Source organism: Lagenorhynchus albirostris, chromosome 11 (assembly GCF_949774975.1).
Source record: "Lagenorhynchus albirostris chromosome 11, mLagAlb1.1, whole genome shotgun sequence".
Classification (NCBI taxonomy): domain Eukaryota; kingdom Metazoa; phylum Chordata; class Mammalia; order Artiodactyla; family Delphinidae; genus Lagenorhynchus; species Lagenorhynchus albirostris.
The window spans coordinates 94,444,179-94,450,334 of NC_083105.1; positions in this window are offsets into that span (position 1 = coordinate 94,444,179).

The following is a 6,156-nucleotide window of genomic DNA, read 5'->3' on the forward strand; positions in this document are numbered from 1 at the left end:
CATGACTCAGAGGACTATGCTCATGCTGTACAGGCGCAACCCACAAGCCTCTTTGATTTTGCTGAGCGATACGAATCATAGCGTTCTCAGGCCATGAATCCCCCTTGAAGAACAACATGGACTAGTAGTTTTTGAACTTAAGACATAGTAGCTTTTGAGTAAAGAACTAAATCAGGCAATATTTCGGGCATGGAGTGCATGTACCCGAGGCAAGGGGTAGGGGCACGCTGGTTTTTATAAAGTTCAAGTATCGTTGCAGAGGATTCTACATCGTCATCATCACGTCCACAGTAATGCAGAATTAAACACAGCGCAGACTCTATCCACAAGGCACCTTTCATTCTAAAGCAAGGCTGTGAAGAAGGGTTCTGTAAAATACAGCTACCAGCCAGGGGATGGATTAAGACACCCAATAATAACACTTACTAAAAGGGAGGGCACCCAGAACAACAACGCGGCAAGTAAAAGTCCAGAGCCCAGAGGGTCACAAGAGGTTATCTAGTCCGGCCTCATTCCTAACACAGAATTCCCCACATCACCCTCAGCAGAGCACCCTTGACCTTGAACACTTCCAGCAAGAGATAACCCACCCCTTTGCAGGCAGCTCTTCTGGGATCCATCTCCCTCGAATTTCTAACCCTGGAGCTGTCTGCTGTGCTGTCGTGATTACAGGTAGCTGAGGCGGGCTGGAGCTGTGCATAGGAGATCCAGAGATGGCCCTCCAGCTTTGACTCCCAGCCCTCCCACTTGGCAACTGTGTCACCTTGGACACTAGTTAACCTCTTAATGCTTCCATTTCTGCAGCTGTTCAATAAAGAGAGATGAGGATCCTCATAACTCGTATGGTTTTTTTTTTTTTTTTTGCGGTATGCGGGCCTTTCACTGTTGTGGCCTCTCCAGTTGCAGAGCACAGTCATCCAGACGCGCAGGCTCAGCGGCCATGGCTCACGGGCCCAGCCGCTCCGCGGCATATGGGATCTTCCCGGACCGGGGCACGAACCCGCGTCCCCTGCGTTGGCAGGCGGAATCCCAACCACTGCGCCACCAGGGAAGCCCTCGTACGGTTTTTATAAGTATTAAATTATATGAAACAAGTAAAGCACTTAAATGGAACCTGGCATAGGGGAAGCACACGATAAATGTTAGCTGTGATGATGGCCATGCACCCTGCAAAGTCTTCTCCTTTCCAGATGAAATATCTTCAATACCATCAACCATGCTGTATCTCATGTCATTCTAAAAATAGCTCCTCCGTTAGAAGCTCCTCCATTACAGTGAGATGCACTGTATGGAATAGATTTAATATTCTGATGTGGTATAACCTGCCCCGAGTTCAGTGGGAGGAGCACCTGCCTTGACCCAGATTTCACGGTGGTATCAGGGCTGCCTTCGATTGAGTTGCCTTTTTGTCTGCTTCGTCCTTATCAGTCTTATAAACACCTAAAACTACCAGGCTTTTTTCATAAAAATTGCGGTCGAACCAAGCCTTTCCAACCTATACTTATGTAATTTATTCCGGAGGCATGAATACATTTACATCTATTAAACTAAATGCTTGGTCTGGGATCTTTATTCCAGTCTACTGCAATACATTTGTATTCTGGTTTCATTATTCAGTCTTTCCTAATGTTGTGTCATGTGCACAATTTGAGAAATATGCTTTATTTTTATCCAAGGGGTCAATAAAAATATTACCCAAACAGACCCAAAAACAGAGCCCTGTGGGACACCACTGGAGACCTCAAGCTAATAAATGACCTTTTCTTGGATGTTTGACTTATGACTCAACCTAACTCTATGATCATTAGACCTATGATCATGATCATGAAGATAGCTTGTTCATAAAGATATCATGCTAGACGCAAACTATTATATATAGAATGGATAAACAACAAGGTCCTACTGTATAGCACCGGGAACCACATTCAGTATCCTGTGGTAAACCATAATGGAAAAGAGTATGAAGATGAATATATAGATGTATAATTGAATCATGTTGCTGTGCAGCAGAAATTAACACAGCATTGTAAATCAACTATACTCCAATAAAAAATTTTTTTAAAGATACCTGCTAAAACAATGTATGCTTTTACTATTTCAATTTCTTGTGGGTAAAAAAACAGTTGATCTGGAATTATTCCTCCTTAAGAGAAAGGAAGTAGCTTTACATAATCACAGGGTATGGTGCGAACTTCTACCACCATGTCCCAGAGCTCAGGGCATAGCTACATGGGTGTCTCAGAGCTTTTTAAATTGAGTTGATAAAAATCCAGCAGGTTTGGTAGATCATATTGTGGAAGGGGATCTGACTCAAAGCAGCTAGTAACCAAATTTCATTCAAGTTTCATCTTCTTTTCTGCTGAAGATCGTGGTTGGATCTGGTGCTTGAGATCCACTACACACACAACAGCTCCTTGCAAAGTTTTCCTAAGGACTGCCTCTGAAATCTGCCATCAGAAACCGCATAGGGTAGTGATCATTTTGTAATGAATATAAATATGGAATCACTAGGTCGCACGCCTGAGACGAATATATTGTAAGTCAATTATACTTCCATCTGAAAAAAAGAAAAAGAAATCGCATAGGGAGTGAGAGATTGCCAAGGGGATCTATAGCTCCAGGCAAAGGAAAAGAACAGGGGCTGGGTATGGGTTTCTGACACAGGCTGGGACTCAAGGAAGTGGAAGGATTATTACAGCTACTGGGAAGATGAACTCTTGCCTTCCCTTGCAGCCCCTCCTTTGACAGAAGGAGGCTCGTGTGGCTTGGAGGTTGCAGAGGAGTGACCTGGGGTGACCCAGAAAATGTCAGTCCTCATCCGGTCCCTCTCCCCACAGCTTCCATGCCCCGGGGGAGAAATCGGGGGTGGGGGTGGGGGCAGGAAAGGCATCTGGGAAGGCAAAGGAAGATGAGAGGAGAGCTTAAAATATATGCTGACCACAGTCATTTTGTCTGATTCTTTCCTCAAACACCCCCTTTGGAAAAAAAAGTATCTAAAACAGACCACACAAGTGTTGACAGTAGAAGGAGCGCAGTACCAGAATTCTGAGCCCAGTTGCATTAAGTCCTTCAGGACTGAATTCCCTCCTCTGTAAAATGAGGGCTGTGGTTACCAACTATGGAAGCTCTGTGACCTTCTCAAACGCTAACGTTTTAGGCAGTGGAGTGTCCCACTCTGAAGGGTCAGGGAAGTGGTGGTAATCAGGAGGTTGCAGAAATCGGGGTCAGGCACCCATCCTCTGCCACACAGACTCCTCTGCATACCTGGAAAACTTGAAGCCAAGGAGGCAAATCATTATCTGCCCCGATGGAAGGGATGCCAGAAAATGACCACAGGTGGACCACAGAATTTCCAAAGGCAGCTGGAGGCCGAGTTCCCAGATTCGGGATCTCAGCAATCAACACCTGAGAAAGATTTTTCTGAAGCTGCTACCTCCAGTTCTAAAGTAATCCCGTGTTTCAGGGTGGGGCTGGAACAGTGGCAAACCTGCAAACCCGGTAGCGACAGGAGGAAGTGGAAAAGGAGGGAAAGATTGGCGGGGCTCAGTTCGGTTCTCAGGGATGCTGACAAGTCTAGAAATGACGGCAGAAAACCCAGAATGCGTGGGGAGGGGATTTCACCACTGCATTTCCGGGGCCAGACCGTACTCTTGGTTTTGGCAAACTTTCCCTGACAAAAGCCAATGTTCTCACCACATAAATACTCTTCGACGTTAATGACAACAGCCTATGAGACCAATATCTGTAAAGATGCCAGGCTGCACGCAGATGAGCTGGAAATACCTTGGAGAGTTTCACAAAAATGAGACACAGGGCAGTGAAGCTCCGGGAAGGGAGATGGAGCGTGGATTCTTTAAAGAAGGTGGGAGGGAGAATGCAAACGGCTCACACGTTCACGCCTTTTAAAATGGGACACGTTTGCCTCAAGCCATCTGAGTAGTTGCAGCCCTGCCTCGTGCTCTTCACAGAAGAGCAGCTGTGGACTTAGTCTGAGTCCCTGAGGGCCAATACCTGAGGTGTCACCGCCATCCAGTGGAACCAGGGGGGATGGCCGCTGCGGACGGCCTCAGCCTAAAGTGAGAGGCAGAGATGACACTCGGTCTATTTCTCAACGGACAGTGAAAGATGAGGGGAAGGTTGTTGAGCTTCATTTCATTATCACCCATTTAGTTACAAGGGGATGCCGTTCTGGTTTCCAGCCGTCAATCAACCGACGTCACTCAAGGACCAGGCTGGGCTAAATGCACATTCTATGTCAGCCCAGGTGGAGACGGACACTTACAGGAGGGCTTTGAAACGCTCTTCTCCAGTAGCATAGCGATCCTCAGATTCCCAAACCTCCAGTCCCTGAGATGTCCCTATTTTAATAAAAGCATTTCATTATGTCCAGAAGACAGAGACCTGAAGTCAGGTTAGCATGGGTGAGGGGACAGGGGTGACAAGTGCTATTTGAATGGGCAGCATTCTTCTGCCACCTGGAAAGTAAAAGAACTCAGTGAGGTGATGGTCTACTTGTCCAAACTGTACTTCTTTCTTTTTTTTAATTTTTTAATGTTTTTGGCCATGCCACATGGCACATGGGATTTTAGTTCCCCAACCAGGGATCGAACCCATACCCCCTGCAGTGGAAGCGTGGAGGCTGAACCACGGGACTGCCAGGGAAGTCCCCAAACTGTATTTCTTGGAGGAGAAACCAATCTCCAGCGATGGGTGCCACTTCCGTGCCCTCTCCTGTCTTTTATTTGTTTGTTTGTTTTTAATTTATTTATTTATTTATTTTGTGGCTGTGTTGGGTCATCGCTGCTGTACGCAGGCTTTCTCTAGCTGCGGCGAGCAGGGGCTACTTTTCGTTGTGGTGCACAGGTTTCTCGTTGCAGTGGATTCTCTTGTTGTGGAACACGGGCTCTAGGCGCACAGGCTTCAGTAGTTGTGACACGTGGGCTCAGTAGTTGTGGCTCGCGGGCTCTTGAGCGCAGGCTCAGTAGCTGTGGCACACGGGCTTAGTTGCTCCGCAGCATGTGTGATCTTCCCGGGCCAGGGCTTGAACCCCTTTCCCTTGCATTGGCAGGCAGATTCTTAACCACTGCGCCACCAGGGAAGCCCCCCTCTCCCGTTTTTGAAGAGGCTTGAGGATGGCCATCATGGGCTACAAAGGCCTGGCACGTTCTTTCCTTAACAAGAAAGCAAATTCTGAGTATTTTGTGGCTTTACCTCTCCCTCAGCCCCCTTTGCCTGGTTGACAGGCCAGAGACAGAGAAGGAGAGAAAGGAGGGAAGGAAATACATGTTTCTTGAGTATCCACACTGCGATAGATAATATCCATGAAATGATATTGTTTTCTCTTCACAACAAACCTCACTGGGTTATGGCCTCTTTGGGAAGCCTTGAATGGTCTAGAAGGATCCACATCATCGTTTGTAATTCCCCTTTTCAAGACAAAGCTGGGCTAATGTGAGTGCGAAATCATATGGGAAACAGTCAGCTAAATGTCCGTGGAATGTCAATATCCCTAATTCGGCAAGCCATTAATTCCTCTCCAACCTCTCCCCAGAAAACTGGGTTTTCTTTGTGATGAGAAGCCAAGCGTCAGGCTCTTAGGTGGTAACTCCCTAACTCAGCTATAATCTCGTAAAGGTCATTCAGTTTCTGTGCATGGGGATTTCTTTTTTTCTTCTTCACCCAAAAGCGAGCTTCAATTGCCCCGCCCCACAAAGCCGTTTCTGGGATTAAGCAAATGATCATTGTTAGGTACCCTTGTCTTTTCCGAGAGATATTATGAACCAGTTCTGTCAAATTAGGGATCTGGATTTATCCCCTCCTACAATTAAACTTCAGATGAAACGAGAAACTGCCTCTGAGGTCTCCTCCCTGTCTGACCCGGGCCGCCAAACCCCATTCTGAAGTTGCCACTCCTCTGTTTCCTGGAGCAAAACCTCAGGTCCGTGACCCTTCCCAGCTTCCCCCTCACCTTTGCCACTCACCCCCAAAACTGGGGAACACACACTTGTCGTAGACGTAAGGAGGAGGAAAGAAAGGTCAAGTCCACACCCAGTGGGACTGAACCTTGAACTTCAGCTCCCACGTGAAGACGAGAGCGAGCCTGCGACTCTCCCCGTGTCCGGTGTCCACCGCTCACACTGCCACAGCAACAGTCCA